Source organism: Neocloeon triangulifer, unplaced genomic scaffold (assembly GCF_031216515.1).
Source record: "Neocloeon triangulifer isolate White Clay Creek 2 clone unplaced genomic scaffold, ASM3121651v1 ptg000003l, whole genome shotgun sequence".
Classification (NCBI taxonomy): Eukaryota; Metazoa; Arthropoda; class Insecta; order Ephemeroptera; family Baetidae; genus Neocloeon; species Neocloeon triangulifer.
The window spans coordinates 283,351-303,256 of NW_026775546.1; the positions used below are offsets into that span (position 1 = coordinate 283,351).

At 34.3% G+C, this 19,906-nt stretch overlaps 1 protein-coding gene across 4 annotated transcripts in view; it reads left to right on the forward strand.

Moving 5' to 3' along the window:
- LOC132192860 (gamma-aminobutyric acid type B receptor subunit 2) overlaps positions 1 to 19,906 on the forward strand; it is a 153,701-nt gene that overhangs the window by 6,820 nt on the left and 126,975 nt on the right. The window contains exon 1 of one of the 4 annotated variants that reach the window (XM_059613037.1): positions 7,731 to 7,763. The exons of the other annotated variants lie outside the window; for them this stretch is intronic. The gene's annotated coding sequence lies outside the window, so the exon portion shown is untranslated. Of the gene's footprint in view, positions 1 to 7,730; positions 7,764 to 19,906 lie in introns of those variants that run through there. 4 annotated transcript variants of the gene reach the window in all.

Consider the following 19,906-nt stretch of genomic DNA (forward strand, 5'->3'; position numbering starts at 1 on the left):
GTACTGTAGTTATCATGACACCAATGATAATTCAATAAAATTTTATCAACTCACAATTACGTTCCCAAATTAAAAAAAAAAAATTAATTTGTTTGTTTTTTATTATGAGTGCACATTTTATACACGAGAAGTTAAATTTGTTGTACCCGCGATCTGGGAATCGCGTGAATCAGGTAAGAGTGGGCGAGAGAAAAATACACACGTGTGTTGTGATTGAGGCGTGTGTGCTTTCATAAAATTGAACTCTTATTAATAATATTTTTTACTGTATTTGACGGAAATCTGTTGCAAATTTCCGCGAGAAATCTTGGTCCAAGATGAGATATTAGGTTTTTTCAACTTGCGTTTGCGGACCACATTTTAATTTTTTTTTAATAAAGTATTAATTTGGAAAGAAGTTACAAGTCCGGCCAACTCCAATTTTATTGAAAGAAAACGATAAAATGCAGCAAATTATAGTAATATCTCATCATCATTTTGCATGCGTTATGTGCCATCAGTAGATGTTAGCGTGTCACTCTTACATGCGATATAATCTTCCATGCTTTGCTGATCTTAGCAAACAAAAAAAAATCGGAAAAACTTACCAAATTTCTCCAACGAGTTTTGCACACGTTGTTACTACGTCTTACATAGCGATAAGTCTTGCAAAGCCAAGACACGTTCTAATCTTTAATATTTAATAAATTATATGTATTATTAAAAATTAAATTTCATTCCAAAATATGGACCAGAAAATTACTAAAAGTGACGCCTACATTAAAAAAATTAATTGAAGATAAGGATTACCTACTAATATTCCCATTTATTTTATTAATTTGAGAAGATTCTCTTTCAATAATTTAATTTTTTATACTTACCTTCTCCTTATTTAAGCATCAAAATTAATTCCTTGAGTTAGCAAAATTTTTTTACAATAAAAAAAGCAGAATTAAATAAATCCTCCTAATCAGTCCCTTATAGTTATGAAAGATTGAAACCGGGCGAACCTCGTTGCAAAGAAAAAATGAAAAAATATAAAGGACAACTGACCCCAAAGGCCTTAAAGTACCAGCAGACCGCAGGTCGCCTTTGGGGTCAGTTGTCCTTTATATTTTTTCATTTTTTCTTTTCAACGAGGTTTGCCCGGTTTCAATCTTTCATGAAATCCACCTCGAGTGTTACCATCCTTATAGTTATATTTTTAATTAATTGAAAGTATCTTAAGCAGTAAATAACAGAGGAGTTTAATTTCATTAATAAATTTTCCTCTTATATTGTATAAAAAGAGTTTGAACAAACAAATGACATAATTCCGTGCAGCACCTTTGCTCTGAACCGCGCAGTGTGCAATTAACATGATTTTGATTTGTTTTCTTTGAACATTAGCACTCTGCTCTGTGACCACATTCGACATCATTTTCCAAGATGGATGGAGAAATTCCGTGTTTTGTTTTCAGTACGAATCTGATTGAGATATTGCATGCCGCCCAGCGACCATTTTTATTCCGTTTCCTCCCGGAGGAGGAAAGGTCGAGACAATTTGCATGTGAGGCTTTGTTTTCAATCTCGCTGATCCCCTCGGCATCTGTTTTATTGGCCAGTAACCAATTTCGAGGGGTGCGCAAGGAAAGAAAGGCCCCAACTCTTTTATTGGCTTCCTCGAAATGTTGTCTGCCAGTTTGCGACTCAAAGTTTCTTAACTGAAAACAATTTTTGTATGTGAAAAATTACTGCAGACTGTTGAATATTTAGGTGTGATCCCATTTCGAAATACAAACTGTTAAACTCATTTTTTTCTTCTAAATTTATGATTCCCCGGCACGAACCAATTTTTCCGCTGTCATCAAAACGGTGTGGTTTGAGGAAAAAAGAGCGTCGTCTTCTGCTTGCTCAAAATAGACCGATGTTTTATTGCCCGCTTCGTCTGAATGGACGCTGCATGTCAGTCACCCATAAAACAAGATGATTATACGCCGCGCCAAGAGCTTCACGGTTTGAGCTGGAATAAAATCATTTTGCCCGATTCCTCTTCGTTAACAGCGCGCTGCTAGTGGCCTCTTCGCATGGAAGGGATCTTGGATTTGTTGACGATTTATGCAACCAGCTCGGCGTTCGTGACAGCCCGGTTGCATAAGGCCTAATTTGAAAAGCTCACGGGAGGCAATCATTGATTGAATTTGACAGTTACATTAAGGTCACTAGGTTAAATTCAGTAAAAAATCCTTAATCTTACATAATGTTGAGCGTAAAATAAGAAAAAATAATACAAACAGCATTAAATATTTTAAATTAAAATTGATAAAATTGCCTTAAACACTTCTTCCAAAATAATGTAAACATTTTTCAAAGGAATCAGGGGCTAAATTAAAATGATATATTTCTTCAAAGCATAAAACTGAAAACCATTAATTTATCTTAATATTATTACTTTAAAGCTTCAGTTACTGTGGATAATTTTTTCACCAGTCAAACCTTTGGATAATTGTGAAAAGTTGTCTAATTTTAAAAACGATTTTTAAAGGAAAAACATCCAAGTTTTTGAAATACATGCTTTATAAATTTACTAAGATCGCACGTTTTAATGAATACTTAATAAATTAATAAACTAATTAACTTTATATAATACATATAATTTGGTTCACTTTGGAAGTTCCAACAGCATTGCATGATCACTAATCTCAAATTAAATTTATGATCGCCTAAATATAATCCCCTAAAAATGAAACAAGCATGAAAACTAACTTCATTTATAAAAATTCAGATTTTTTTTTGTATTTTACCTGTTTGTTTGTTTCCTTTTTTTTATAAAATGAGGTCATATCCCGGTGGAAATCTCTCTCTTGGGGGAGCAGGAAATTCTCATGAGTCGCGCTGAGGGCCTGGTGCTAAATTTGAATTTGAGTACAAGAGTCCCAGCTGGGGAGGGCACGCAGTCAACAATGGGTCTAACTCAAGTGGACACAGGTACCATTGTTGCGCTGAGCACATATAGAGCGGCGGTGCCACTTGACTCTTTTATTGCGCACGTCGGGACAAAGCAAGTCGATATTCGCACATTCTAAAATAAAAATAAAAGTAGCCGAGGAACCAGCATCCGACGTTTGCTGCTCAGCACCTGCTCCTTTTTTGCTCAGAAATTTAGTTTGCATCGATCTATCTGGTGCCTGCGTGGCATCGACCTTTCCTTTTTCTTTGCGGAAAGATGAGAAGCGGCCTGGCTTAATTTGCCGCTGGTCTCGCGTGTGCGCTTCATTGGAATCTACAAAAAAGTCAATAACTTTGAATGAGAAAACCGGAGGAAACCGCGGATGTTTTCGTTCCAATTTAGGATGGAATGAGAAGCAGAGGGAGAATTTTATTTAGAGATGGTAATTCTTTGCAAACAATAATACATGCTCTGGCGAAAATCGTCCTGGAGAGAAGAAACCAGATACATATCAATATATTTCCTAGAATAAGATTTAAAGGAAAAGAGTTATAGTTAACAGAAATTCCATTAAATATGCAAATTGATACGTTTCAATGGAGAGTATATTTAAAAATTTTTGAATCAAAGTTAAAGTTTTGAAAGCTCGTCAAAGACTTTCAATTCATACAAAGTTTTAATTTTTAGGCTTTATATTTTTTGTTCATTTTTACATCGCATAAAGGTTTAATATGATTGAATGAAAAATAATAAATAAATCAAAACTTTTAGTGGCAATAGGGGGCTTTCCTGAAATTTATAAATAATGATTAAAATGTGATATTATTATTTATAATATTTATGAAAATAGTTGAAGAATTATTATTTTTTTTTATAGTGGGAAGTAATAGAGAAATAGCATCTAAAGCCAAAATTTGCAAATGAAAATTATCTTTTATCAGCATTCAGCAAATTAATCCAATCTCTTTACAGAAGAATAAATTTTTGAATCCTTTATTCATTGATCCAAATGCAGTTTCACAGATTTCCAACTTAAATATATATCATTTTCCGTGGAAAATGTTTGCTCACAAACTCTTCACTCCAGCTAACGAAGTGAACTCAACATTCCGCGTGCTTCTATTTTCATGAAAATTTCCATTCGCCGTCTGCTTCTCACGATTAATCAAAGTAAAAGCTCTTGCCTGACTGACTTACTTAATAATTTCGCTGTGACGAGAAACGTAATTTGCTTCTGTATCCAAAGTTCTTCGTAATATAACACTCGCGATCTCGTTCTTTCTTTTTGCAAACCCAGCGTCTCGCCGGTTCTCAATAAAGAATTTTAAACTTTGCCTGTCAAAGCAGCAGCCATTATATAGCTTGGGATTTATTAAAACGTTTTTGAAAGTAGAAAAGTTCAAAGGGGAATTCTTCGCGAGCAACAGCGAAGGAGGTCGCTGATCGCAATCGCACCTAGCCGCGACTCAGCAGCGCACTCAGCAGGTGTCCTTATTTCCAACCGCGGAGAATAATATTCCGATTACCTCTCTGCACATCGGCGTGCCCACGAGAGGTTTCGCAAAACTGCTCAAGTGCAGCACACACACGTACGCCTCGAGGGCTCTCATCGCGGAGGCCACCAAGAGTATTAATTGATGCTGTAATCGGCTTTGTTGCTTGCATGAACTTTGCTTTTAGTTAGTTCGTTTTATGAGGATTTGCTTAATTGCGTCGGCAGAGTGAAATCTGACGAGTTTTCCTTGCAAAGATAAATAAGAAATATCACAACACATCCTCCATACTTAAAATTATTATTTAAGATAATAATGACATGAAAACAAAGAATTAATTATTATAAATCTGTTATAAATATTGTCAAAGCGATCACAAAATGTAAGTTTAATCAGGTAGGAATGATTATCCGTTTTTTCTTTCGGCATTTTGTTTAAAAATTACATTTACCTGAAAATTAAGACCTCTGCAGAAGGTTTAGAATCCTCTACAATCTGCCTGAATTATTTTTCACTCCATTATTTCCGTACGAATTTGTAATTAGTTCACTACGCACGCTTGACATACATATTATGCAGAGACGGTTTTTACCTCCAGCTTTGAATTAAAAATGCGCGGACTACATTTTTGATGAATAACAAAAATTCTAGGCGCATTCAATTGCATAAAAACTCGGTAAAAAATTCTATAGAGGCATTTTGTTGCTTAAATGCATAAAAATCATGGGTCGTAGGCATGTAATTAGTGCTTATTCGAGCTAACCAAGCGCAAAGTGGTAAAAAAATCATTAAAACATGTCCCACATTTCCACTTGGGTAATTTATGTCATGGAAAAAATGATTAAAATGCTATAATATATGAAGAATAAATTATGATTTCTTATTTTATTTGGAATCTTTTTTTCGTTACTTGTGTTGCAGATAAATTTTAATTGATAAGAAATAACGTTATGAAATATTCATAAATTTTATATTTTCTAAATTTGGATCTATTATGGAAAATCTCTTATGGAACTGAAAGAGAAACAATGGTAATATTTTGCGTAAATTCACCCATTTCTATAGGCAGCTTCAGTCTTAAAAATTATGCAACACGTAATAATGGAATTGGCAAATATAAAATTGTTCCATTTGTAAAAAATTCGATTCCAACTTCCAACTTTGCAAATATAATAGAATTCGATCAAAATTCATAACTTTGGTAAATTATAAAACATATCCGTATCATGTTTTCAGCCTAAAATCTCCAGAAATTGGATAAGTTTAATTTCAAGATGGTGCAATTAAAATAATATTTGGGTGCGTCCAGGATAGATTTGAGGGTAAATGTTAAAAATTTTTCTTGAAAACATGCCATTCCAAATTTTAAGTATGTTGTTGGGGTAGTCATGAGGCCTCGCTCACCAAATTTTCAAGTCAAAATATGGGGTACTTTTCCGGGAAATCAGATTTTCCCAAAAACAGAAAATATTGAATATCTTTGCTCCTATTGAGAAATTATAAATTATCTTTTCACTTCCAGGCGTAACTTTTTACGCCCAACAATTTTTCTGTTGACAACTTTTGCGTAGGTCAAAGGTCAAGGTCACTAAATTGCAAATTTCACTTTCTGACGCAATTTTCGCAAAGATGCACCCCTCAGAATTTTTTCGCAGTATAGGAAAAAATGTAGCCCCAAGTGTGTAGAACAACATACTTGATTTCCAGAATGGCATTATTTTTAGTTTTTTAATTAATTTTAAATGAATATTAAAAAACAGTGAAAAATCGCTTTTCCGCAATAGAAAATAATTTTCAAACAGCGATAACTCAGTTTCTGCTACAGATACGAAAAAATGTTTAAGAACAAAAATGATTTGTTTTGACGTTTTGCATCTAACTATGTGATGGTTATACAGGTCAGGTCACTTGGGGTCATTGACCTCAGTGACCTGTGACCTCAAAATATAATTAGCTGGTAATAAGCGTATGAAAACCATTCCATAAAATAGTTCTTCCTAACTATGTAAGAAATATTCAGTAAACTGCTCTTTAAGGTCACAGGTCACTGAGGTCAATGACCCCAAGTGACCTGACCTGTATAATCATTACATAGTTAGATGCAAAACGTCAAAACAAATCATTTTTGTTCTTAAACATTTTTTCGTATCTGTAGCAGAAACTGAGTTATCGCTGTTTGAAAATTTTTTTCTATTGCGGAAAAGCGATTTTTCACTGTTTTTTAATATTCATTTAAAATTAATTAAAAAACTAAAAATAATGCCATTCTGGAAATCAAGTATGTTGTTCTACACACTTGGGGCTACATTTTTTCCTATACTGCGAAAAAATTCTGAGGGGTGCATCTTTGCGAAAATTGCGTCAGAAAGTGAAATTTGCAATTTAGTGACCTTGACCTTTGACCTACGCAAAAGTTGTCAACAGAAAAATTGTTGGGCGTAAAAAGTTACGCCTGGAAGTGAAAAGATAATTTATAATTTCTCAATAGGAGCAAAGATATTCAATATTTTCTGTTTTTGGAAAAATCTGATTTCCCGGAAAAGTACCCCATATTTTGACTTGAAAATTTGGTGAGCGAGGCCTCATGACTACCCCAATAACATACTTAAAATTTGGAATGGCATGTTTTCAAGAAAAATTTTTAACATTTACCCTCAAATCTATCCTGGACGCACCCATTTACAATACACATTAAACCGATTTTCAAGTTCATCAAATTTAAAGTTCTACTGCTATTTAAAAACTGTTTTTAAATACATAAAAGCCACCTTCAACTTTCCCCATGAAATTCAAAGGATGTATTTGAGCAAAAATTAATTATTGCCTTGTTTAGGTCTCTTTTGCATGTTTTAAGATCTAAATTTAAAATCATGAAGATTTGCCTTTCTGTGCAGTGTGCACCCAAATACTTTAATATTAATCTTTTTAGTACTGAAAAAAGTAATGAAAAAGCACAAGTTTTACACTCGAGTTTGCAAAATATCAAGCACGCACATAAAATCCTTTTGAGATATAAATTCGAGCGACAACAAACAACACTGCAAAAAAAAGTGGTAGTGCTCCTTCCATGAAAAGAAAAAAGTCTAGAAAAAAGAGGACGGGGCCGCCGCAAGAATGCAATTCCGCCGGCCGGGGGGATGATTAGCGTGAAAAATTTTGGTAGTCGCGGTGCCGGAGACATACAACACAGAGAAAGTGGCGCGTGCCAGGAATACTCGGCCTGGCTGGGCAGATAGGCAATAATTCGGGCCGGGCCGGGGGTGGGCGGAGGCCGCAGGTGGCGCCTCCAGCGCCGGCTCCGGGAGGCAGCCGGTCCCGGGAGTCAGTGCGGAAGAGGCAGCGGCCCGACGAGCACCACCCCAGTGAGTATACCGCATTTCGCCCTCTCCCAACACTACCCCATATACATACCCTTGACTTTCATCTCACTTTTTTTAGCCACGCTTATTTTTCCCGAGAAAGTTCACGAGCGCTTTTTTCAACTCGTTAATGTATTTTTTTTTTTAACTAAAAAAAAGTTGTGTTCTAATTTACCTAATTTATTCGGAGAGGGTGTCTTTTCGGCGAATGTGGGTGCGGGGATGCGGATGCAGATGCGGCAGGGTTCTTTGATCCTTTTGTCCGAGCCTTTTTCGACGGACGCTTTTATTTTATATGTGTGCAGTGCTAAGCTTTTTCCACACAGATAATTGAAAAGGCTATCAGATATGGCTGAACATGGCTTTTAATATGTTTTGAAGTTTTCATCCCAATACTTTTTCAGTTGGTCAGAAATCACATAAATACGCTTATTTTCGTGCATTGGTTTATGATCAATGATTTAAGGTTAGAGAAAAATATTATATCACTCTATATTTCAACAAATTTAAAATTTTTGAATTAAATTTCAGCGTTTTAAACATAAGTGAAAATGAATTTTGATACTATTTATTATATTATTTAAAATTTGGCTCCTAGCTAGAAAATTGTAATATCTGCGCAATTTAAAGCAAAATAATAGACTTTTAAACGCTTTTCCCATTGAAAAACTACGGTTTAAGTTTTATAAATTCTACAAAAACAAAAGTACTATAACATGAGCAATCAGATCAGACCATTCTTTGATAGATGCTAGTTTTTTCATAATCTGAAGTGCTTCAATAAACCATAAAGGGCCCATTTTCTTTTCATAATTTCCCTTGCATTTTTATTTGCAGATTGAGTACTAAATTAAGCGAAATTGCAGAAGTTTTTATTATTAGATCTTTTCTAGGAAACAGAAATTAAAATTTGATTATTGGAATCAACTATTATACATTAGTTGGGTAAAAATAGACAAGTTTCTATAAAAAATATATTTTCTAGATATCCAGTGGATACCATTTTAGATGAATTGATGATTAATGGTTAAGAAACTTTAACAAAATTCAAATTAAACCTTAATTCACCTTTTTTTGTTTAACAATTGGTTCTGATTTCTCGCTGAATGTTTCGTCCAAAAATATTGCGTGATATTATTTTCCAATTGAGTAAAATAGGGTGATGAAGAATTCTTTTTCCTCTTTTTGTTGCATTCTGTTTATTTTTATTTCCAAGAGAAACAAATTAATTACTGCAGTCAAATTTTTAATATCGTCTTCTCAATTTAATTAACCATCATTCAATTTTAAATGAAATATTATTAAATCACTAGCACTGGATATAAATTTTCTCCCAACCAATTAAATAATTTTCATAATTTCATTGTATCTTCACTGTTCAGAGAAAAAAAACGGTCACGTTAACCTTTTCACTGTAAATATCACCATAAACTTATTTACAAAAGTAAAACATTGCAAATCCTATTCCCCCTTGAGGGTAGTGCTTTGTGTTGTGACTATGATCGAATATAGACAATACAATATTGAAGTCATGAATCGTTCATTATCGGTAGTGATTGCGGAATAAATTAATGCTGTATTGATCACGCGCTTCAAAGCGTGCGTAATTTCCCGGGCCGTGTGTGCGTTTACCTTTGAACTCATTGTCAAAGCTTCTCTCAAACAGACGATTATCCATTCGTGGCCACTGTTTTCATAGTCAAACAAACAAACTAATAGAATGGATGTCTATATGTTCATTGGCAAAAAAAGTTTGGAATAAATGGGCAGATCGACACCGCTGTGCGAAAGAGAAAGAATGCACTACAATGGCACAAAGGGCTCGCGACGCACACTCACTCGCCCAACCAAAGATCAAAAGAAGAAGAGGCGCTTCTTAAATGCCATTCTCCAGCGAAATGTGTGTTTTGTCCAAATACACCAGCGAAACTCTTCTCGCCTTTGATGTTTTAAGCGAAAACAAAATGCTTGAAACAAAAATGAGATGTGTGTGCTTGGCTCAAATCAGTTACAGCCAGTTATGATATAATGAAAATTGTAGAAATTTATATCTTTTATAATTGGGGTTTTTTAAAGAACTTTATTTTTCATTGCGCTAAAATTTGTATTAAAAAATTGTTGAATATTCTACAATTATTTTAAAATGCAGAATCCATTCTGGAATCTGCTTATAATTTTAACTGTGGAAATGAAGAAAATCGGGCTTTGCAAAAAATTGTTTTTATTCAAAAACAAAACAAACAATTTTTGCAACAAGGACAAGCCCGATTTTCTTCATTTCCATGATCAACTTCTTCAAACAAATTTTAATTGTCTTGATTATTCTTCGCTTTTTTGCATATTTCTAGATACTTGTAATTTAAAACATGAGCTATGAGCTTCATTTTCAATTAGGATGGAATGCAAGTCAATTATTTAGTCAAGCAAGTTTTTACTTTAAAATTCCTTAAGTTCTTGCAATTTAAGAAATAACAATTAATGATTCACATTAAAATTTCTTGCCATAATAATATTTTTTCATAAGAATTCTTTTTTTTTATAACATTCCAATGTTTTATTTGAAATTAATTAAATAGTTATATTACATAATTTAAAAGAATCAATAATAATTGTCATTCTTTAACCTCTATAATTTGATATCGAGGGTCAGAGAAATTTGGGGACTATTCAAATTTGCATAAATTTTGTAGGATAAGGAAGAGATTTTTAGATAGAGATCCATATTTAAAGCATATATTTTATAAGTAGGGTGCAATCAAATCACAAAAGGACTTGTTTTTTACGTCTTTAATTTCATGTACGAGATTAATTCAGTGTAGATTCTGAAATACTTAAATTTAAGTTTGGTAACGAAAATAACAGTTTAATGTCGTGTTTATATATTCAAGAAATGTAATGAAACTTATTCGCCATAGTAAATCAAAATAAATATTGGTAAAGTCAATTTTTTAAATTTAGACGTTTTACATAATGAAGTTTTAAAATTGTGTAGGAAGTAACGTAATAAATATTTACCGCGCGTTAGTCGTCCAACAAAAGGCGTGCTGGTGCGGAAAGAAGCAATTCCATCGGTACGCACGCCATTGAAAAGCCGATTCCCCGCAGATTGAAGCAACGCGATGATGGTGTTTTCATGCAAAAAAGAATGATAGGGAGCTACTCGCGAAAGAGAGAGAGTTTGTGCGCAAGTTTAATCCATTAAAATACAGTCGGCGCATGCCAAATGAGACGGGCGTCTGCGAAAAAGGCCTAGTTTTCGTCTCGCGAAATTCGCACGGCGCGGCCAGGAAATTAAAAAATAGATTACGCCAGATTAAGAGAGGAAATTACACCAGCCCTGCTTCCTCTCGCTCTTGCATTATTTTTATTATGCTGCTGCTGCTGTTTTGGATTGACTGTTGACGCTTTTCGCCCGCGAACATAATATCACTCGCGCGCTGCAAACTCGATTTTGTACGTGTTGTTTTACGCCCTTAATGCGTTTTGAATTGGATTTTCCGCCCCGAAATCGAGCCGACGGAAAACAAATATGTGCGCACCGCTCTCGTCCCGACGAAATCACGTTTCTCAGAATAAGGCGCACGTCGGTGAGAAAAAAAGATATCTGCATTTACTGGCAAATTGAAACGCTTGTTTTTGACTAAAACAAACACAATTGTTAAATATTGCGATGATTTTGAGCAAAGAATGAAAAACGGGAATCCTCGTTGGGAAATAAAAATTTTGTTCAAATACAAGCAAAACGGAACTTTTTTTTTTTGTTATATTAAAAATAAAATTGTAAAAATGAACAAATTCAAGTCATATCCTTTTTCGTTTGGTGATTTTCTTCACTCAAATAAGAATTATTGTTTGTTTGATGAATTTGTGGTGCTCTTAATTATAAATCATATTAAGGCATTCACTGTCCATAATCAGATAAGCCAATCATTTTTTTAGTTTCTGTTTTAATTTTTTTTTCATTTTTTTAAATATGTAAAAAAAAAATACAAAAAAATATAGGAATATTTTGTGTGGAAGTCAATGCCTCGGTGTGAGCCAAAGGTTGTCGCCTTTTGTGTAAGTGGCCATTGAGAATTTACACCAAACCGACCTCTTGAGGTAAATTTTGACACAAAATTATCTTGTCAAAAGCAGAGGCGGCACTAAAGCACTTAAAATCAGTCTTCTCGTTGAGTTTTTCATCCTCATAAGAAAGAAATAATTAATTAATTAAGAAAAACATAACTTAAATTATTACTTTGTCCTTTCAGAAATTTCTGGATTTAAAATAAAATTTACTTATGTACCTGATAAATAAACCAAGAAGTTCATTCACAAACCGCAGATCGTCTTTAAGTGTCCGTTGAAAAATTAATTTTAAAATTTTTTCAACAACGTACAACCTGGTTTCAATTTTTCTTAAAATACAACTCTGGTGATACAAATTTGTTTAGGAAAGATTTAAAAACGTTCATTAATTACCCTTTTCACTGTTACTATCCATTTAAATTTTGCTTTCAAACATTTAGCTGGAGAGTAAAGTATTATTAAGAACTAATTTTGATACAGAAATCCAGATCCTTCAACCAGTACATTTTGAAGCACTCGCTTGAAATAATTTGAAGGGGATCAAAAATATACTCGGCGGTGCTACAAGCGTCTCTAGTGATTTGAATCGAATGTTCCCATCACTCTCTCTCATTTTTAATCAAAGCCTCTCTTGTCAACCGCACTTTAACCGACCCCATTTCCATTGCGCGATCGAATTTTCGGCTTGTTTTTGCGACCTCGCTTTCCGCGTCGCGCAGGCAAATAATAACGCAAACGCCGATCCCCGGCCGGTGAAGGCGCACGGCGCAGGGTCCATATTTCTGCAGCACATTTGGCACGGCAGACACACACACACATAGTATACACCGCGGCGGCGGCGGCGGTACACCCGGTGTGATGTTCTTTCGCCGCGGGGCAGTGAAAAGTAGTCCAATTTCACAGGCATTGTGTGTCTTTGTTTTCCGCGCCTGACATTTACTCGCCTTCGGGAGGTTGGCAAGGAAAACACGGTTTGATAATGAAGTGCGCATGTTTATGAGACGAGAGAGAGACACGTTAGTAATGGGATTTTGTCAATGTCAACCCTTTTTCAACGCGAATGAAATTGAGTTCATTCACAGAATATGATCCTAATGTGCAAAATTATTCTTGCAATAAAAAATAATTTATCGCATTTAACATGAAACAAGAACATGGAACAGGGATAATTTTGCTCAAAGCAAAGACTTCGGTGATTAGTTTTATGCCCTTCAAAATTTACTGGTTAGATTTTTAAATTTACAAATTTTATAGTTTTTTTTTTAATTATTATTTTCCCTTTTTTCCAAAATTTTTTGACAAAACACTTCAATATTGAAGAATAATAAATCGTTGGTAAAGAAGCATTCATTTGTAGGACAAGCAAGAATTTTTTCATAATTTTTATTAGAAAATGTAAATAAGACAATGTTTCATATAAATTTCTTGATCAAATTGCGCAGATGCTGGGTAAGGATTATTAATATTTTGAGGCCAAGTTTACAACGACAAACCCCTAGTTTAACCAAAACCTCGAAGAAATTTGTTATTTATACGGATAAACCGCAAGCTTTGCTGTTTCCGAGGTAATTCGGCCACAGAGCGCTGGATGAAATAACTCTACATATATCCTTGAACTAATTAATCACCTGAGGTTGATTAAACCGAAAACCACATAAATTGCTTTTTAACAAAGTGGAAATTGCAGAGAGGAAAATGATGAATATTCGATTTGCACCTTTGGTTGTGTTAATTTTATTGATAAATTTAAATACATATTTCAAGTCATTAAGGGGGAGAAAATATTTGTTAATTATTAATAAATTTATTAAAATTGTTAAACTTTAGACATAAAAATATTAGCTCAGCATCAAATAAGTATTTATAAAGTTTTAGGTATTCCCATCACTTGTGGGTATGAATTTAATTTTGACAAAACTAAAATCCTAAATTATTTTTTCCCTTTTTTCTAGAGATAGAGTAATTCAAAATATTAATTCACTGAAAATGATGAAACAGTAAAGGCCTGGTTTTCTAACTTGTTTTAATTTACAAACTAATTTTTTTTTATCAGAGAATAAAAATCTAATTACTTTAAAGTAAGAAATAAAACAAGAAAATACTTAGATATAATTCAAACAAAAGTAATTTTCTTATCAATCATGTAAAAAATTCTGATGTGCAACAGCAAATATATTTCCAGTTTGACAATTTTGTGTTGCATTAGTCCTGAAAAAAGAGTCGGTATAAAAAGTTTTGTAAACCCAAATCCACATATATACATAACAAGATGAAATGGACCGCGACACGTGAAATTCGCTTTCTCCACGGCCCCGGGCTGCACAGACAGCGAATGTGAATAAATGTGCGATATTTAGACTGCATAGCGCCATCATTCACAATCACATGCCAGAATAAATTACAATCCCGCGCCGACTGAGAAATCCGTTTTGCAGCAGCACAATTTACACAAAACACCCGTGCAGAGAGAGAGAACGAGCGAGCGTTTTGTAGAGCCGTCAAAGTCGCGAGCGTCAGACCGGCCGAATCGATCGGCCAATTATTTCACTCGACGACTTTTGTTTCGCCTCGACGCAAATTTTCGTTTGAGAACGTCTCTCTTTTCACTTTCTGGGTCTCTCTTTTCGGCGAGGACGAAAATCGACGGGTGCTAATTTAGGAAATGGATTTGCCGCTGCCGACGCGCAGCCTGTTTTGCATCGAGCAGCTTGTAAATTATTTTGACCCATCACGGTGAAAGCTTTCGCAGGAAATTGCATTAACGCACGACGTCGCAGGAAATTGAGTTTGACAGCCCTTTTTATATATGTAAGCGCACGCAGAATTGTTTTCTCCAAGTCGGAATAAAATCGGTTTCAAGAAAGGCTGACGGGGAAATTTAACTGTTCTTTGAACGCTGCGTTTTCCTTCTTCTTAGAAGAGGAAATTGAATTAACCCTTTTGCGTGCTATGTTCAGAATTGAAATAAATGTACAACAAGATGGAAGTATTAATATAAAACATTAATTTTTTCTTACAACAAGTTCCTATTTTTTTGTTACTTTTTGAAATGTACTTTTTGCCAATCATCAACTAATTAGTTAAAGTATATTTATTATGGAATTTAAAGAAAAACAGCATCAAAATTAGTCATACAATTCAAAATACAACAAAAATTACGGCAAGGAGAAAATGGGGGCTCTATTGACCTTTTACAAATCCATTTAATTATAAGAATAAAATGTGAATTAAATTATTGAGAAGGCAAAAAGTCAAATTAGAGAATCTTTCTTTCAATACGTTAACTGCATATGAACAAATAAAAATTTTTGCACAAAAGAATTTTAAATGAATTTGGTATTTGGTTGCGGTATTCCGGTATTTAATAATTCACTGTTTGTTACTAACAACCAATTACGCGGACTTCGGTACTATTTTTTTAAAACCGCAAACAAAACATTTTTAATGCAGATATTTGGTTCGTTTTATTGGAAAGAGAGTTACAAAGCCAGGCTTATTACTAGTTAAAACAGAACCAAATACGATCATAAGCTGATTCGCGGCGTGTCTACCAAAAAACAAATAAATCCCCTACAAAGAGCGGCTTTTGATCGCCGACAGACGAGATAGTTAATGGCGCCGGCAACGTTGATGATTCGATTTGCACACCTTAAATCAAAAGCGCTCAAGTGTTATCGGTTCATTTGCATTGCAAATTCGGTGAATAAGGTGATGGATTATTTCTCACTTTCCACTTGGCCGATTAATTTGTTGAATATTTATCACGATTGCAAATAATGATGGCTCCATTTATATTCTCTCTGTGGTCGGAACAAGAATTTTATGCTCTCGAAAAAGCAATTTGTTTCTTGTTAAACTTGAAGTTTGTTGTTCAAAGAGGTGGATGGGAAAAGCACCCGCTAATCGCGACACACATTATTGGAATTTTCCGCTGTGGAGCCTAGAGATTTAACACTCGGTGCATTTGAAGGTCTTCTTCTCTCAAATGCAACTTTGTGTTCAGGAGGAAGCTGTTTAATCCGCTAGAGATCGAACAAAGACCGTAAATCTTCCGAGTGGATTGTTCGAGTTTCATCCACAAAGGACGACTTCAGGCTCAACGTCTTCTTCTAGTAATAAGAAGATTGCCTTCAGCTCATTAACTAAAAGCGTCAAATTTTATTTCGCTTGATTTCACAAATAAAACAGGATTTCGAAATTTAATCTAAAATTAAAATTAATTTGAACCTATTGAAAAATTAATATTTTTCGTTTGTATAATAAAACTATGAAAATTCAAAGTTTTGAACCTGTTATTCTAATTTAAATTCAAAGAATGGATCCTGAGGTTTGAAGAAATTGACTGATTTTTTAATTAGGTTTAAGGATCGTGGCTTTTTTAAATTTTTTATCCACAAATTGCTATTGTGGTTGATTCGGATATATTTATTGTAGTTTTGATGAACTAAAATATCACTTGACAATGAAAAATAGTCAAATAATAAAAATTTATTAATATCAAGTGATTTTTATGTTTTAAATTTTTTGTTTGAAATTTCGGGCAAATTTTTTTAGTTTGTTGTCAGAATATTCTAGCAAAATTATTTAAAATTTTAATTTCTCTTTGAAATATCTCAAAGTTTCCTGACCTCGATCGGTTCCAAGGGTTTCACTAATGTTGTAAAAGGGCTTTTAACTCGGTGCGAGCAAAGAGTGGAAAAATTCGCCTCTGTTTAAGCAAGCGAGTGGCTTAATCTCGGTGAAAAGTGTTTCGCCACATAATTCACCCCTAATAGCTGGTACAAGAGGGTGATTCCGTCGCCTGGCTTGCTTCGGGCGCGATGCAAACATTAATTGAAAGCAACATCAGTGAGCTTTTTGCGGACACTGGCTGGTATTCTTGTTCCCGAAAAACACACACAGGCTAAAAATGCTCTTTGTGCGTGCGGCGTTGGCGAAAGCAAGTCCTTTCCTTCAGCATAGAGCGCACCAAAAAGGCATTGTGAAAGCTTTAGCGTGTCGCTCGCTCGCCTTTTTGTAAATAATAATGTTCAGTCACGCCCCGCCATTAAAATAAAAATAAAAAACATGCGAGCGAGCATTTTTAAACTGCCGCAAAACGAAAAGAGTCCCGAGAAATAAGTTAGAGCCTTTTCTTGCAGATGCTCCTTCTCACTTTCTTTTTCTTGCGATCGGCAATAAACTGATTTTATTGCCAGCGCCACTGACGACGCATTTCTTTAAAAATCCAATTATCCGCGCCTCTTTTTTCTCTCAAAGTCAAGCTGGTGCTGCATTCCGCTTCCTTGTCACGATAAGTGCTCTCGTTCTCTGCAAACGGATTTTCCTCTTATTGATGAAAATATTTACGAGCGTTCGTCCCTTTCAATTCAGTTCATTTTGGTCACCAAAGGTTTTTTGCATCTCTTCAAATTAATTTAAAATTTTATAAAAAAAAAATTTCATCGTAATATTTATGCCTAAATTTCCCAAATAAATTGATGAAAATCTCTTTTAGATAATTTAAAAGTGTATGAAAAGCGTTTTAAATAAAAAACTTACACTTCTTTATCCCAAAATAAGTCAATCGTAATGAGAAAATAAAATTTTCAGTTATCAATCATTGTCAACATGGACCTTTAGTGTATCTTTAAAACAAATAATATACTGAAACTTAGCACTGAAAAGACACTCAAATCGGTTTGGTTTTAATGAAAGCTTTTGTAATTAAAAAATTAATAAAATATCAAGCATTTTAGAGACTAATATTATTTTTTTATTTAAAGTTTTTTCATAAATGATGAATAAATTAAGAATCAAAATCACATTCAATTTAATTGTCAATAAAACTTTAATTCTTCTAAATATAATTTAGTCCGCAAAAGAATATGCTTCAGTATTTGCCGCGCAAATAATTTGCTGGCCTCTATTGTTGATCGTTTTGAGTGTATAAATAATATAAAACTAGAAACTAAGTATGGTACTGAATTCAATGGTTCCCGTTGAGCACTTACGAATTATTGCGTTTTGTTTGCCTGCATTGTCCAGAGTGCTGAGCAACAACGCCTCTCACATTGATGAAAACGCCGGTGCCAAGTTTGCGTTTGCAATTGTCCGTCGTTCTTTTCAGTGGCAACGCAGAAAATTATTAATCAAGCTCTCGCCGCTCGCGCAAGAGGGCTTTTTGTTCGACGCTCCTGCCTCGCGTTGGTAAATTAGAATTAAGCAGCTGCCGGACGAAATTGCTCTCACAATAGCTGTGGTTGGACCAAGCATTGTTTACCGTCAGGATAATTCTGCTAATCCGCCCGTTGTGTTTTGCAAGGGACGCAAAAATTTGCGGCTTTTGTGGGGCGAAACAAAATAATTTTCATAAAAGTTCTGCAGGAGAACTGAATATTATCCTCCTTGACGTAAAATTTAACAGTAAATTTTTTATTATTTTGTTATCATTTACTTGAAGTTTGTTTTGAAATTGCTATTAATAATTGGAATTAAAAAAAAATAGCACTTTAATTAAATTCAATAAAAGCAATGGAAAAAAACGGAAATTACTTTTAAATCAAGTAAGGATAATTTATTTATTTAGGATTGCGGCATTTATAAATTTTAGGAGAGCTTTTGGCTTTGATCTCGAAGCTTGAGGACGAATTGGGAAAAAAGCAATCATGCGTTATTCATACGCTGATTTACATTCCACTCGGAGAGATAAAAAAGCAGCAGTGCGAGGGCGCGCCTCAACAAAATTTATTCAAATCTTAATCAGGAAAAAGCATCCCGCTGTCTTTCATTCTTTCTCTCTCCACACACGCGCGCGGGGAAAAACAAAAAACCTCCAACGTTTTCGGTGAAATTGGTGCGCACACGGCGATTCAGTGGCAGGAACAATAAAAATGAAATGCAGCCGCGGCGAAAAGTGCGCCCGGCCAGCGCAGTCTGGCCGAGACAAGTGGCGTTTATAAATCAGGAATATCCCCTCGCGCACCGTGGATGTGTCAGGACCATTTTTTTTATCCGCCGCTCCGAATAAATTCATGCCCTGCGGAGCTCGGCCCAACGGTTCTGCAAATATGTGTTCAGCGCGGTGTAAAAATATGCAAGCTGCACTAAAATTGCCTTTTCCATTATAGCGGTTTTCCATATTTTTGTCATTATAATTATTCAATGTAATGCACATACTAAAAATTTGCATGTTCCACTTGCAAGTTCACAACATTAATTACTTTCGGTCTAAAGTAAATTTGCAGTTTCTCCTTTTTTTTTAGTTTCCTGTGGTAATTCATTGAATTTTAGAAAATATTATCTCAAAATGTACAATATTTTAGATTGGGAGGACCACAAGCAATTTTATTCTCTCAAGTCGAAATTGGTTTTACATCCTCTTCTTCTTCCCTTGTATAAACTAAAAACACATGTTTCTCTAAACACTTGTTTATTTGTTTACATTTTTGAGAATTTTATCAAAATTGTAATTGTTAAGGTTTTAGAAACCATTTTAGTAATAAAAAAAGGAAGACGTCCTTTTTTCACAAAGGTTCATTGTTTTTTGTATTAATTTTATAATTTAAATCATTTAATTGGTTTTTTATGTACATTTATGGTCTTTCGCATTCCCTTCAGTGAGGATCTTTTAATAATCATTTTATGTTTTCAAACTTTATTTTTATATTTGATTAATTCATGCAGAAAATGTGTCCACTAAATGATTGAAAAATAAATATTTCTAATGTGACTTCATAGAATACATATTAATTAATACATTCCGTAAAAATTAAAATAATTATTATTTACATATATAAAATAATATTTTAGTTGACTTTCAATTTCAATAGCAGAAATAAAAAGTCATGTGTGTGAACTGCTGGTTGCCGACAGAATATTGAAGTTGATCATATTCAGTGTAAATCGCCGTCAACCAGACCATATTTGGCGGCTTTTGTTGGAAAAAACCAGTTGAGCCGTGGCCCTTTTAACCACATTCGCTGCCATTAACGCATGTTCCAAGCAGGCGAGACGTGCGTGATTCAAATAAAAAAACGGACCGATACGATCAGCAAAGTGAATGTGTATCAAAAGAGCGTAATGCGAACGGAAAA